Genomic DNA, 17,383 nt, shown 5'->3' on the forward strand with positions numbered 1-17,383 from the left:
TACGCATGCGACTTGTGCGATTATATGTAGAGATTCAACCAGATTAAGATTGCATAAAGTCATACATACAGGTAACAAAACATTTGCGTGTTATTCATGCAGTTATAAATGCACTGACGCCAGTACTTTAAAAAGACATAATATGATACATACAGGAGAAAAACCTTTCAAATGCGACATGTGCGATTACAGATGTGCCGAATCGACAAAACTTAGAAAACATAACATGATGCATAGCGGTGAAAAACCCTACAAATGTAAATATTGTGATTATAGATGTATGGATTTGTATAATTTAAAAGTACATAGTATGATTCATACAGGCGAAAAGCCATACGCGTGTAGTTTGTGTGATTATAAATGTGCGGAGTCACGCACCTTGAAGAGACCCAGCATGGTACATACAGGTGAGAAGCCGTTCTAATGTGATACCTGTGATTTTAAATGCGCAGCTTCGAGTACTTTGAGGACGCACAAACTCTTCCACACTGTAAATAAATCGTTTGAATGTGATATGTTTGACTACAAGTGTATCTTATCGAGCACTTTGAAGCGACATCAAAAGGTTCATAACCGTGAGAAATGAACGCATTAGTTAGTGGTCGATAAGAAAACAAATTTACCCGAGGATATATCTGTCAGGAAAAGTAACTTCTTAACTGGATTTTAGTGTCCAGACAATGTTATCAAGATGAGGATTCGAGATAGCAAAAGGCAGTTTTGAAAAAACGAAACATCTCTTCGAGACGTCTAAAGATCTGAACGTGATATATGGCGATCAATTTCTAGGTACTACATGTACCTATTGATCTTTGGAGTTAAAGTCTAGACGTTAAAGAAACAGACAGAATCAATAAGTAGTAAACTTACTCATACAACAGATGTCAATCTTTAAACAAGCAGAAAATAATATGACAACCTGTGTCGAAATATGATGATGTTAAACTTGTAACAAAATCGCTCAATTAGTACGGTCAATTTAAAAGTCCATATTTTTATACTGGTTAACCCTATATGGGATACTGTTTTTAAACTCTCTCTAAGTAAAGTGGTTTTTCATATTTTATAATGTGATACATCTCTTCTGCAATCAAGACATAGCTCTGAACACTTGGTAAAGGGCAATCAGGGGCTACGTCATACCTGGGCTATGGAGTAGACGTCTACAATGAGAACACAGGAGGCTTTCAAGATGTGGCATATCGGCGCACCACGAAAATATCCTGGACTACTTACATTACCAATTAGGTGCCTCCAGGATAAAATAGGTACTAGATACACTTCAGGTATCTAAGGGACTAGAAGACATAACTTATTATATTAAAATAATATACTCACCGACAAACACTGAACTAATGTATTATGTATACCTATTTAAATAAATTACTTTGTATGTATGATAATATAGATCTATGCATATTGATATAATATAGTTAATAAACTTTACTAGTCCAACATCAAGGAATTCTGGTTTTTGTGCTATCAGACTTTATAAGATTTCTGAGCTTTTTAATCACAGTTTTTTTCAAGCTGGCGTAATAAAGTGATATGTTAGAACGGTGTAAAACAGAAAGAACATAAAACAATACCTTCTATATTATATAACTGACTAAAATTAGGTATGATCTCTAGTATAGAACATCTTTAATGCAGATAAATAATATATTATAATACATTTTATGAAAACTGTTATTGAAAAATTTATAAGTAAATTAAAAATATTCTGACACAAATGTCCATGTTTACGTAGCTCCCCTTTGTATGTGGTCACAATTTTACCCCTTTACATCAGTCCACTGTTTTTTTTCTGAAACTACTCCCTATTTAATTCGTGGGAGTAAACTGAAATAGATGGTAATCATTCACTAGATTGGTAAAGCGAATGCCCTTAGAAGAGAGCATCTGGAAGGTAAATATTGCACACGACATAAAAAATAACATTTTAATAAAAAAAAAAATGTAAGTATTAGGATTACAGAATTTATTTTAAACTTACATTGAACACGACATGATATTATAAGTACGTAATTATTAACCTAGCAATACAACAATAAATAAATAAATAGATCATCATACAAGTTCACGTAATATTTATAATTAACTATTTCTTTTATTTATACATTTCTGATTAATAGTTAATTATAAATTATTAGCAAGTTCAAGTGTGTTACATCATAAAAAAATATTGGAGATATCCACGACGTCGGTTAGTAATTGAAGTAATAGGTATCTACTTTGATTTAATTAAACAAAAACCGATTGGCAAAGCAGCTTAATTTAGAAGAACGCTGATGAGTAGGTATTAAAAAGGCCAATAGTTAACATTTGTCGCAATAAGTACGTCGCCTTGTAGCATAGAGGTAAATGCGACGGACGGGGCGTAAACCTAGGAGATGCAGGGTTCGATTCCTCGTTACCCTGGATGGCTTACTTTTTTCAAAAAGATTTTTTCTATTGGTTATAATATATTTTCTCAGAAAGTGTTTTTCAAAATTATGTATGTTTAATTTTTATAAGTTCATTGAAAAATACCATTCAGCCTAAGATACATGAGAATTCAAAATACATCAGAACCAAATAAGACTTCGAAAGTATGACGAGTGTTTGAACAATAATTTCAAATGATATAAACACCATCTATGAATAAAATGTAATAGGCACCTATTTATGGGCGAAGGGTGAAGGTAGGCATTAAAGATCCTACATAAATAGTGCATAATATGTAGTAAATTTTGTCAGTGAGACTTGAATTAAGACTACGATGTATAGATAGTTTGTGAGTTTTTAAAATTCAACAAAACCTGCCAAGTCCAAGCCATAGTAGATAATCGTCGAAAAATATTCGTTTATTCATACAATATTTTAAATTATGCCATTAAACTTGATACTTTATTATTAAATATATATTTATTTTTTTCGACCATATCCAATCCTAATAGGATCATAAGGGCCTCCACAGAGTAGATGTTTGTATTAACAGATTTTATTTTGCACAAGAAATGGATGTCAGCCACTTGCATAACCTATTAGGTCCATACCCTGACTCACACACAAATTGAAAAACAAAATGTGTACTTCCCAGACCCAGGATTCGAACCTGAGACCCACGGCGTGATAGTCCAACGCTTTAACCGCGTAGCCACCGTGGGTGTCAAACGCTTATTATATTATATATATTATTAGGTTAATTTGTTTCGAATCGCGTTCATTTATCAGGGTTATGAACTTTTCGATGTCGCTTTAAAGTGCTCGACAGAATACACTATTGTAGTTACAAACATCACATTCAAACTATTTATTTCCAGATGAGACTCTAACTTCTTTTTTAATATCGGTCACATGAATTTCTATGTCTTCAGGTTGCATAACTGTGGATATCTCAGATAATTTAACGCATTTTAAAAAATCTGTTCTGTCATTCGTTTCTACAATCTTCGAATCGTTTTCGTTATTTGATTGAATTACAGTCTTGAATGCCGTTACACCAGGGAGAAAATTCTGGGCACTCGGAGAATTTCCAGTGTGGAACAACTTATGCCTCCTTAAAGCAACCGTACTTGCGAATTTAAAATCACAGGTATCACACGACAACGGCGTCTCACCTGTATGCACCATATTATGTCGCTTCAAAGTACGCTAGGTCGCACATTTATAATCACATAAACTGCACGCGTATCGCTTTTCACCGCTATGTATCATGTTGTGTTTTCTAACCTTTGAGGCGTCGGTGCTTCTGTAATCGCATACGTTGCATTTGAATGGTTTTTCACCGCTATGTATCATGTTGTGTTTTCTAACCTTTGAGGATTCGGTGCTTCTGTAATCGCATACGTTGCATTTGAATGGTTTTTTACCGCTATGTATCATGTTGTGTTTTCTAATCCTATAGGAATCGGCGCTTCTGTTATCACATACGCTCCATTTGAATGGTTTTTCTCCTGTATGTATCATGTTTTGTCTTTTTAAAAGACTGGCATTTTTGCATTTATAACTGCAAGAAATACAAGCGAAATTTTTTTTATCGGTATGTATGACTTTATGCTCATACATATTATGAGATAGTTTATGATACGTTAGCAAATACTTAATAGGAAAAACCTCGAAACACACACCACAGACGAAATTTCTTTCATAAAACATATTTCTATCCAACTTGAGACACGCTTCTTTCTTAGATGAGACTTGAACTTCTTTTTTAATATCGGTCACATGAATTTCTATGTCTTCAGGTTGCATAACTTTAGATATCTCTGATAATTTAACGCATTTTACATAATCAGTTTTGTCATTCGTTTCTACAATCATCGAATCGTTTTCGTCATTCAATTGCATTACAGTGTTGGATCCCGTTACGCCGCCGGTGAGAAAATTCTCGGCACTCGGAGAAGAGATCTAAAAATATATGCAAATAGTTTTATGCTTAGGTACCTACAAGTATGAGCCTAAAACATTTTGTTCAAAAGTAAAATTATAAGGAAATAAAATCGCTGGTCACAGTGGACCCGGCAAGGCATCAACCACGGAATAGTTTAAGGTTTGGCCTGGTGAATGGATGAAACTTTTCCAGGTGTAATCTTACCACTCTGGCAAAGAGAGGATTTTTCAAACCCCACTAAAGCAACATAGAAACACATCAGATATACCTACTCCGGATTCTGATATTTTACTAATGTAACTTAATATAGATAGGTACCTACGTTGTTTTACAAATATTTATAATTTATTTTAAAGCTACAGTAGGTACCTACCTACCTACTTCTTTATAGTCATTGTTGTTTATTTGATTTGATACCAAAATCCAAACCAAAACATAACATAAACTAGGTACTTGAACATACATATGTTTGAAAAACGCTTTCTGAGAAAATATATTATAACCAATAGAAAAAATCTTTTTTAAAAAAAAGTAAGCCACCCCGGCAGGGAATCAAACCCTGCATCTCTTGGGTTTACGCCCCGTCCGTGCATTACCTCTATGGTACATGGTGACGTACTAATTACGACAAATTTTAACTATTGGCCGTTTTAATACCCACTCATCAGCGTTCTTCTAAATCAAACTACTTAAGCAATCGGTTTTTGTTTATTAAATCAAATTAGATACCTCTTACTTCAATTATTACTAACCGACGTCGTGGATTTCTCCAATATTTTTATTATTTCATAGAGGTAATGCACAGACGGGGCATTAACCCATGAGATGCAGGGTTCGATTCCCTGCCGGGGTGGCCTACTTTTTTTCAAAAAGATTTTTTCTCAGAAAGTGTTTTTCAAAATTATATATATTCAATAATTAGAATGGTACATTCTTAAATCTTGTGAATTATTCGTTGAATAAAAGAAATAGTTAATTATAAACTAGGTACTTGCTTACTTTTTTGGGTACAGTAGTATGTGTTAGGTTTTGGTTTCATTTTTGGTCTCAGAAGACCTTGATCACAAAAAGGATATGGGGTGCTAATGGTTATATCCAAATTTAGGTCAAGACACGACTTACACGACATGACACGGTTATGGGTTCACTGTGGAAGAATACAAGTACGCAATATAGGTACAATAAAGATATCCTCATGTTTTTACAATACCTGTTTGTATGAAAGATATGAACATCCAGCTGTAGGTTCTTCATATTTTATTTGATGTACATTAGGTTCATAAAATTCGTCATCACAGCTGGTGAATTGGACATCGACTTCAGTTTTGATGTGTGATGTATCTATTCCATCGTTATGATTCTGAAAAAAAGTGTTAAAAATAACAATATTCATTGTTAACATATTTGAAAGCCGATCAATGTGGAAAGAATGCGAGGTGGCTCGAGTTAATGGAACACACAGCATTCCTGGTGGTACCAGAAAACCAGTGTCATCTCGGTTGATGCAAGACTTCGTAGTTTGCAGGACAATAAACCGCATTTTGATGCCGATGACGCTGTCCTATTCGATTGTACTCGGCAGCGCTCAAAATGGAGAATTTTACGAACCGGAGCGCTCGATAATTTTATGAAAATATTAACGTTGTTATCTAATTGTATATGTATTTTATAAAAAAAAGTCTGTTAGATTTTTTATTATGTGACATATCTAGCTCAGCAGTTAAATTAATATTTCCATGAGACGGAGCGATAATTTTGGAGATTTTATGAACCGGAACGGCGCTCCGGTGCGTTCCGGTCCATTTCGAGCCCTGGTACTCGGTCAAAACCAAATGCCGCCTATTCGACGCTTGCATTCTGATGGTGCTGCTTTACGGTAGCGAATCATGGCACCTTATGAAGGCTCAGAGCAACCGTATACTGAACTTCGAAAACAGATGTTTGCGACGAAAACTCGGTGTGCGGTGGTATGACTTTAGGAGCAACGAGGAGATAAGAGAACGCACCAAGTAGCCTATCATCACGCTAAAAGTGAAGAGGCGATGTTGGACCTGGCTCGGCCACGTGCTGCGGATGCCAGAAGAGAACTTTAACCTAGAAGGCCGCTAAATACAATCTACAGAGTGTATACGGCGGAGCTACGGGATGCTGGTTTGATCTGGAACGAAACAAGAAGACTGGCGAGCGACAGGGATTCTTGGAGGCGCCGCGTGGAGTCCATATGCTCCAGTTAAGGGGCGGATATGGACAAAGAAGAAGAAGAAGTAAGGCTTAGGCATAGTTATGAAACTTTAAATGGGACAGGAACGGGATATATGGCAAATAAACAAATTTAACCAACAGTCATTGTTTTATTAATATTAATAGTATGTACAAAGGAAGAATGCAAAAGTTCTGCTGCATCAGAAATTTAAATTATTTATTTATTTATTGTACCAGTCGTACTTTTCGCTGGAATGATTTTTTTCGCATCCTTCCACGCCGTCTCATCGCATATACGCTACTACGGTCAATCATAACAATTTAAAATGCCAAACAGGTCGGGACGCCGGGACCAATGTGTTAATCCGGGACAATTTCGGTCAAACCATGTCTTATGGTAGGTAAGCCTACGGATAGAGTTAACGTATTGAAATGGACTGAATCACCGCCATCTTTAGATTATAAAGACTGAGCATAACTTTTTACACTTGCAAAGAGTGGTCCACTGCCATACTATTTATTGATAACGTACTTGCAAGCAGAGTTTGATATTCTATAATGACTGAAGAGTATAAATAAGTTATTAGTTATTGTCGTTTAGAATCGACTGTCTCATTGACAAACGTTTTGGTGTATTATGATTTTTTTATACACAGAAGAAACTTTGATAGTCACTTCCAATTATTAATAACACATAACCACTAAATCAGGTGAACTCCAAGGTCTCCAAGATACGATAAAACAATCTGAAAGAAATCTGAAACTAAGAATACTCCGACAAGTGAACACGACAGATGCGTCAGTACGACCACTCTATAGACAATGACTGGTCATCCATAGACAACGGGAGGGGCGAAAAGTAGGTCCAGTCGTGTAATGTATCTGATTCCTTCTTCAGTGGGCAATGTCTGAATTCATTGGAACGCTCATCTTTTTTGAAAATATGAAAACCTTACATACATAGGTAGGTAGATCAATGATTTCAGCATTGTCAATTCCTGGAGCTGTCTTAAATTTAATTATCAAGACAACTCAAATAATTGATAGGTACCTAAAGATATGTGCCTTTACACACTCTGCAGAGATTTTTGATGTCAGTTTGCCTTTGAAACGATTACACCTGAAGTTGTATTGGGGACAAGATCGTTATTTTTCTTCTTCTAATACCTAACAGAATGCCGTATAGCATTTGTTAGTGTTTTGAGTGCCTTTCTTTCAGCACATCATATAAGGTTCCATTAACTGTCTAACATTAACATTAAGGGCCATTAACTTCGATGTCTTCAAGATAGGATTGCCTCCATGATAAAAAAGGTACTAGATACATTTCAGGAATCCAAGGGACTAGAAAACATAATATATTATGTTAAAATAATATACTCACCTACGAACACTTAACTAACGTATTATGTTTATTTAAATAAATTTCCTTGTATGTATGATTTATAGATGTATGCATATTTATATAATATAGTTGATAAACTTTACTAGTCCAATATCAAGGAATTTTGGTTTTTGTGCTGTCAGACATTATAAGATTTCTGACTTTTTTACTCACAGTTTTTACAAACTGGCGTAATGAAGTGATATGTTAAAACTGTGTAAAACAAAACGTACATAAAACAATACCTTCTATATTATATAACCGACTAAAATTAGGTGTGACCTCTAGTATAACATCTAGTACATATTTAATGCAGATCAATAATATAATATATTGTATGAAAACTGTTATTGAAAAATTTATAAGTAAATTAAAAATATTCTGACACAAATGTCCATGTTTACTGTAGCTCCCCTCTTCATGTTGTCGCAATTTTACTCCTTTACATACAGTCCACTGTTTTTTTCTGAAACTACTGCGAATGAAGGATTTTAATAATAAATAATCCTTATTTAATTCCTGGGTGTAAACTTAAATAAATGGCAATCATTCACTAAATTGGTAAGGAGAATAAATACCCTTGCAAGAGAGCATCTGGAAGGTAAATATTGCACACACCATAAAACTGAACAATTTAATAAAAAAAATGTATTAATATTACAGATTTTATTTTAAACTGACATTGAACACAACATAATACTATAAGTACATAATTATTTACCTAGCAATACAATAATAAATAAATAAATAGAAGGTCCATTTACCTGGAACACCCAATGTTAAAACTCCAACTTTTTTTGCGTGCATTTGTTTGTGCATCGTTAGTGCACGTTTGTGCATGATTTTTTTTCGTTTGTGCACCCATAATAACCGAAAAATTCCAATTTCAAATTGGGTGTTCCAGCTAAACGTTGGGTCACCCAATGTTGAAATTTCAACTTTTTTCGAGTGCATTCGTTTGTGCATCGTTAGTGCACGTTTGTGCACGCGTTTTTTTCGTTTGTGCACGCACATTAAGGGGGTTATTCGCATTTCAATTTGGGTGACCCAGCTAAATGCTGGATACTTGTGTCACTAAACATGTGTTTTTCCTTAAATTTAAATTGTAAACACTTGTGCGTTGGTAGTGAACGTTAATGCACGATTTTGTTTTGCTTTTTCACGTATATTCAGCGCGCTATTTAATTTTAAAGTTTGTATGCAAAACCTGACTGGGTGGGTTTAAAAAAATATTTTGTAGTGAAATATCTTGTTGCATAGCTAGTGCGCAATTCTGCATACTTTTTTATTTTTTTTCTCATATAGTGCGTGAGTTATTCGATATGAAATATTTGATGAACGTTAAGTAGAATCACCCAACAAACTTTTTTAACTTTTTATTAGGTCATCAATTTGTCTATTCTTGGCTTACGTTTGTGCACGTGCTTTTTTTGTTTTATCGATTATATCGTGAGAGATATTATTTTTTAAAATTTAGTGACTTGATACTTGAACCATTAAATTTGCCTTAAATTTTTTTTGTTTAGTGTATCCGATTAAGTTTATTTATGTTAACTTTTAGCACGATTTTTAAAAGTTTTATCTCTTATATTAAGCTAGTAATTAGATTTTGAGTGGCCGTCAAGTTTAAAAATCAAACATTTTTTTCCACATTTTTTAAATGCACACCATTGAGTAATTTAATAACATGATTTTTCATGAAGTTTTTATTGTTTTTCCATATAAATTACGCGAAAAATTCGCATTTTTCCATTTTCACTAAGTAACCCGTCAAAATGTCCCGAACAAAAACAACCGCATCCGTTTGGAACATCCAGTCAAAAGAGTCTCCTCAAAATAGCCAAAACGGTGTAAGGTGCACTAAATATGTCGGTTTATAATAGACTACCTCAAAATTGACAATTTGATTACACAAAAGTGTCAAAATTACAAAATCATTCAACTTTCTTAACATTTATCTATTTATTTTTGATTTTGAATGGATCAATGTCAGTTTCATAAGGAAAAATGCAGTAAATTATATAATTATACTTACCTACTGTTTTTTAAAATGATCTGTAATAAAAATAAATACCGTTAAGTTATTAGAATACAATTAGGTATGCATACTTTTGAAAAATGCAATATGTTTTTATGCAACGATATGTTCTTCAAAAGATAATATTGGAATGACATTTATATTTTTTTTATATAAAGGGGTTAACTTGCAGGCACTTAACTCTTCCTAATAATATTTGCATCTTCTTTTTCTCTGTTTCTCCAGTTGGTGCAACGTATGCTTGTAGTTCTGGTAGGTGTTATGTTAGGAGAGAAGTGTTAGTCACTTCATATTATGCTATTCAGAATCGATATCAAATAAAGTTTTGTAGGTTCTTTAAAAAATTATTGCCTCTGACGGCTTCGACAATTGTTTCAGGCAAATGGTTTTCTTTTGAATGTGTGTGTTTATTAGTTCTTAAACAACGTACCTACTTACATATCTGTTAACATTTATATTCAAACTCATCACGATTATGAGTTTTTAAATGACATATTTGTTTAGGTACCTACTACTTTCAAAATAAAATTCATCACACGCAAATGGTTTTTCTCCTGTTTCGTTTTATGAGCGTTAATATAAGTTTGTGCCGAGCCTCCGTATAAGTAGTCAATTTATTTAAAAGGTTTTTCACCATTTTGTATCTTTACATATGTTTGAAGATTACTCCGTCGCGAGCATCCAAATGAACATACATTGCATTTATAAGATTTTTCACGAGTATGTTCTATATAATAAGTACTTATTCATTTCATGTCTTTTAAGACAACAAAGTCGTAGGCATTTATATGAATATACATCGAATTTTAAATGTTTTTCACCAGAATTTGTCATTTGTTATTTTTTAATATGACTTAGTTGCGAGCATCTATATGAACATACATTGCATTTATAAGGTTTTTCACCATCCACCAAAAATGGCCGCGCGGCTTAAGCGTTAGCATATTGCGTCAAGGGTCCCTAGTTCCAATCCTCGGTCCGGCAAGTACGCATATTATTCGCGAAAATCTATATGAACATACATTGCATTTATTAGATTTTTCATCGGAATGTGTCATTTTGTGTCTTTTAAAACTTTAATTTGCGAGCATCTATATGTACATAAATCGCATTCGTAAGTGTTCACCAGTATTGTCATTCCACATGTTTTAAGACTACTAGGTTTTTTTAAATGACATATTTGATTACATTTCAAAGTCATCACTCATTACACGCAACTGGTTTTTCTCCTGAATGTGTAAGTTTATGAGTTCTTAAACAACGTATTCGATACGATGCTGCCAAAAGTTGGTAAGTTGATAGTTTAGGTATTTTGAGTTTACCACGGATAAGATGTCTATACTTATATACGTTTGCTATATAAAAATATCAAGTTCATCCGATTTTTAAAACATAGTTTCTTTAGCAGCTATTCATTATGTTAAAAATACGTAACTCTTGATCGTTCAATTTACCAACATCAGAAGACTGTAAAGATGTTTACAGTTTTAATTTAGATAAGAATCTAACTAATGAAACTCAGTGGTAAAATCTTTGTAATACTATTACCTAACATTTTTATTATTTTTCAATAGTTGAGCTAAAATAATATAGGACTTCCGAAATAAGTTTGTAAATATTATGGTAAAATGGCATAGAAATTACATTATTTTCAACTGAAGGTATATGGAAGAATTATCAGAAACATATTCAAATAACATGAACTTATTCAATGAAAGAACTTATGAACTTACACATTCAGGAGAAAAACCATTTGCGTGTGATGAATGTGATTTCCAATATAATCAAATATGTAATTTAAAAATACCTAGTGAGCTTAAAACATATGAAATGGCAATACTGATACAAACCTTATAAATGCGATGAAAGTTCATATAGATGCTCGCAAATTAGTTGTCTTCGATTCCTTTCTTGGTTGTATACTCATGGCTGAGGATCTTGACCACTGTTAAATTTTGTTATCCTTTGAGCGACTAAGACTTTCAAGCCTTCTCGATCTTCAGTTTCTCGCAAAGCAGAATAAATGGTGGCCGCAGTAATCGTAAAAGACATGATATGACAAATTCTTTCGTAGAACCTAAATTTAATCAGTGCACATATAGCTGCTCGCAACATAGTAGTTTAAAAATACAAAAGTGATAATTAATAGTGTTGAAAAACCTTATAAATCCAATTATTGTTTATAAAGATGCTCGCAACCTAGAAACATTAAAATCTATAAAATGAAACATAACGGTGGACAGCCTCATTAATGCGATTTGTGTACATATAGATGCTCGCGAATTAATATTTTAGAAAACAAACAAAGGCATATTCTAATGAAAAACGTTATAAATGCGATGAATGTTCTTATAGATGCTCGCAAATTAGTTGTTTTCTCCTCTCTTCTTGGTTGTATACTCATGGCTGAGGATCTTGACCACTTTTAAATTTTGTCATCCTTTGAGCGACCAAGACTTTAAAGCCGTCTCGACCTTCCGCTTCTCGCAGAGCAGAATGAATGGTGCCAGCAATACTCGTATAAAAAACATGAAATAACACATTGTGACGAAGAACCTAAATGTGATCAGTGTACATATAGATGCTCGCTAGTTTAAAAATATATAAGATGACAAAAAAGTCATGTGGAATGAACACACTAATGAATGCGATTTATGTTCATATAGATGCTCGCAAATTAAAGTTTTAAAAGACACAAAATGACACATTCCGATGAAAAATCTAATAAATGCAAAGTATGTTCATATAGATTTTCGCGAATAATATGCGTACTTGCCGGACCGAGGATTGGAACTAGGGACCCTTGACGCAATATGCCAACGCTTAAGCCGCGCGGCCATTTTTGGTCGATGGTGAAAAACCTTATAAATGCAATGTATGTTCATATAGATGCTCGCAACTTAACCTTTAAAATTCGATGTATATTCATATAAATGCGTACGACTTTGTTGTCTTTAAAGACATGAAATGAATATGTACATATTATATAGAACAAACTCGTGAAAAATCTTATAAATGCAATGTATGTTCATTTGGATGCTCGCGACGGAGTAATCTTCAAGCATATGTAAAGATATAAAATGGTGACAAACCTTTTAAATAAATTGACTACTTATCCCTTTATAGGGCAAAGGTCGAAAACGGTTTATTTATCGACCACCTCATTTATGAGCTATAAGTCATACACTAAATATGGAAATATCAACCTTAGTGCGTCAAGACGTTGTCGAGAACGTTATCTGGTTATGAAATAAACCATCTAATATGAAGTGTACGTCAATCGCTCGCCAAACACTATTTCAACGAATGGTCGATGTATCAGCCATTGCGCGTTTACGGTCACGACTCGACGAATTCGCGAGTGACATTTGACTTTGCAAGTCATTTTGTTGCCATTTATATTATGTGTTGTGAAAAAGGGTATGTACATAAGTATTTAATATGCATTTATTTATCGATTTACATTATATTTTTTACAAATATATTGTGATAGAGTACTTGTTTCATCATTCTATTGCCAAGCGGGAAGTACATAACCTCAAATTTGCGATTCGCACGGCTGACTTCTAGAATTATTTTAAAAATAAAAAAGCAGCTTAAGCAGCTGTGTATAGTTATATTTTATTGTGAATATAGTATACTATCATAAATATATTTTAGTTTTACTCAAAATATTTGGGATCGGAAAAGTTTTCAAAATATCCGCGAAGAAATGGTGTTTTTTTGTTAGTTGTGACATCAATTGAATGCTAAAGTACTAAATTACTATGAATATCGCAACTTTAATGGGTTTGTATTGTATTATATTTGACTGTTGAAGTCACATCATCATCAGCTGGGGTCTATCCGCTGCTGGATGAAGGCCTCCCCCATCATACTCCATTTTTCTCGGTCATTTCGTAATATGGTAATGTTGTAGGTCGGTGAGTACTGTTACGATAATATGTTTTATTTTTGTTTCAGTTCATGAGTAAATCTAAAAAAAAAGAGCTGTCGATGTGCTTATTGTAGTACGGCTAAAGAGCCAAAACGCATATCTTATTTTTGTAAGCAATGTAACGTACCGCTTTGCATACTATGTTTTGAAAAGTATTACGTAAATGGGTGTAAAAAAATAAAAAATAAATTGTAACCTTTCTTATGATTAAATAAATAATATGTACAACCATTATTTATTTGTTTTATTTGAAAAAAATATATCAAAAAATCAAAAAAAAAAAAACACCTGAATGGGCACTGGTTGATAAAAAAACCATCATAAATTATAGTTTTTCCGAATTTCTGATAGGTATTTTTTATTTTTATATTGAAATTGTTTTAAGATATTAAATATCTGATGCAAAATGATAGAGATCGGTTTGAAATGAAGAAAAAAATGCTTTGCCCTATAAAGGGTTACGGAGGCTCGGCACAAAATTATCTTAACGCTCATAAAACGAAACAGGAGAAAAACCATTTGCGTGTGATGGATTATATTTTGAAAGTAGTACCTAAACAAATATGTCATTTAAAAACTCATAATCGTGATGAGTTTACATATAAATGTAAACAGATATGTAAGTAGGTACGTTGTTTAAGAACTAATAAACACACACATTCAAAAGAAAACCATTTCCATGAAACAATTGTCGAAGCCGTCAGAGGCAATAACTTTTTAAAGAACCTACAAAACTTTATTTGATATCGATTCTGAATAGCATAATATGAAGTGACTAACACTTCTCTCCTAACATAACACCTACCAGAACTACAAGCATACGTTGCACCACCTGGAGAAACAGAGAAAATGAAGATGCAAATAATATTAGGAAGAGTTAAGTGCCTGCAAGTTAACCGCTTTATATAAAAAAAATATAAATGTCATTCCAATATTATCTATTGAAGAACATATCGTTGGATAAAAACATATTGCATTTTTCAAAAGTATGCATACCTAATTGTATTCTAATAACTTAACGGTATTTATTTTTATTACAGATCATTTTAAAAAACAGTAGGTAAGTATAATTATATAATTTACTGCATTTTTCCTTATGAAACTGACATTGATCCATTCAAAATCAAAAATAAATAGATAAATGTTAAGAAAGTTGAATGATTTTGTAATTTTGACACTTTTTTGTAATCAAATTGTCAATTTTGAAGTAGTCTATTATAAACCGACATATTTAGTGAGCCTTTTGGCTATTTTGAGGAGACTCTTTTGACTAGATGTTCCAAACGGATGCGGTTGTTTTTGTTCGGGACATTTTGACGGGTTACTTAGTGAAAATGGAAAAATGCGAATTTTTCGCGTAATTTAAATGGAAAAACAATAAAAACTTAATGAAAAATCATGTAATTAAATTACTCAGTGGTGTGCATTTAAAAAATGTGGAAAAAAAATGTTTGGTTTTAAAACTTGACGGCCACTCAAAATCTAATTACTAGCTTAATATAAGAAATAAAATTTTTAAAAATCGTGTTAAAAGTTTACATAAATAAAGTTAATCGGATGCACTAATCAAAAAAATTTTAAGGCAAATTTAATGGTTCAAGTATCAAGTCACTAAATTTTAAAAAATAATATCTCTCACGATATAATCGATAAAACAAAAAAAGCACGTGCACAAACGTAAGCCAATTATAGACAAATTGATGATTTAATAAAAAGTTAAAATAGTTTGTTGGGTGGTTCTACTTAACGTTCATTAAATATTTCATATAGAATAACTCACGCACTATATGAGAAAAAAAATAAAAAAAGTATGCAGAATTGCGCACTAGCTATGCTACAAGAGATTTAACTACAAAATATTTTTTTAAACCTACCCAGTCAGGTTTTGCATACAAATTTTAAAATTAAATAGCGCGCTGAATATAGGTGAAAAAGCAAAACAAAATCGTGCACTAACGTTCACTACCAACGCACAAGTGTTTACAATTTAAATTTAAGGAAAAACACTTGTTTAGTGACACAAGTATCCAGCATTTAGCTGGGTCATCCAAATTGAAATGCGAATAACCCCCTTAATGTGCGTGCACAAACGAAAAAAACGCGTGCACAAACGTGCACTAACGATGCACAAACGAATGCACACAAAAAAGTTGAAATTTCAACATTGGGTGACCCAACGTTTAGCTGGAACACCCAATTTGAAATTGGAATTTTTCGGTTATTATAGGTGCACAAACGAAAAAAAATCGTGCACAAACGTGCATTAACGATGCACAAACAAATGCACGCAAAAAAAGTTGGAGTTTTAACATTGGGTGTTCCAGGTAAATGGACCTATAAATAGATCATCATACAAGTTCAAGTAATATTTATGATTAACTATTCCTTTTATTCAACAAATAATTATTCACAAGATTTAAAAATGTACCATTCTGATTATTAATTAATTATAAATTATTGGCAAGTTCAAGTAAGTTACATCATAAAAATATTGGAGAAATCTACGACGTCGGTTAGTAATTGAAGAAATATGTATCTACTTGGATTTAATAAAACAAAAACCGATTGCCAAAGTAGCTTGATTTAGAAGAACGCTGATGAGTATTAAGAAGGCCAATAGTAAAAATTTGTCGCAATTAGTACGTCGCCTTGTAGCATAGAGGTAAATGCGACGGACGGGGCGTAAACCCAGGAGATGCAGTGGGTTCGATTCGCCGATCCCCTGGATTGCTTACTTTTTTCAAAAAGATTTTTTCTATTGGTTATAATACATTTTCTCAGAAAATGTTTTTCAAAATTATGTGTCTATAATTTTTATAAGTACATTGAAAAATACTATTCCGCCTAAGATACATGAGAATTCAAAATACATCAGAACCAAATAAGACTTCGAAAGTATGACGAGTGTTTGAACAATAATTTCAAATGATATAAACACCATCTATGAATAAAATGTAATAGGCACCTATTTATGGGCGAAGGGTGGAGGTAGGCATTAAAGATCCTACATAAATAGTGCATAATATGTAGTAAATTTTGTCAGTGAGACTTGAATTAAGACTACGATGTGTAGATAGTTTGTGAGTTTTTAAAATTCAACTAGCCCTGCCAAGTCCAAGCCATAGTAGATAATCGTCCAACAATATTCGTTTATTCATACAATATTTTAAATTATGCCATTAAACTTGATACTTTATTATAATATTATTAAATATATATTAATTTTTTTTGTTCATATCCGATCTTAATAGGATCATAGGGGCCTCCACAGAGTAGATGTTTGTATTAACATATTTTATTTTTTACAAGAAATGGATGTCAGCCACTTGCATAGCCTATTAGGTCCATACCCTGACTCAAACACAAAATAAAAAACAGAATGTGTACTTGCTAGACCTAAGAATCAAACCTGAAACCCACAGCGTGATAGTCCAACGTGGGTGTCAA

This window comes from Rhyacophila brunnea, unplaced genomic scaffold (assembly GCF_057557595.1).
Source record: "Rhyacophila brunnea isolate RB1 unplaced genomic scaffold, BYU_Rbru_1.0 scaffold_13, whole genome shotgun sequence".
Taxonomy (NCBI): Eukaryota; Metazoa; Arthropoda; class Insecta; order Trichoptera; family Rhyacophilidae; genus Rhyacophila; species Rhyacophila brunnea.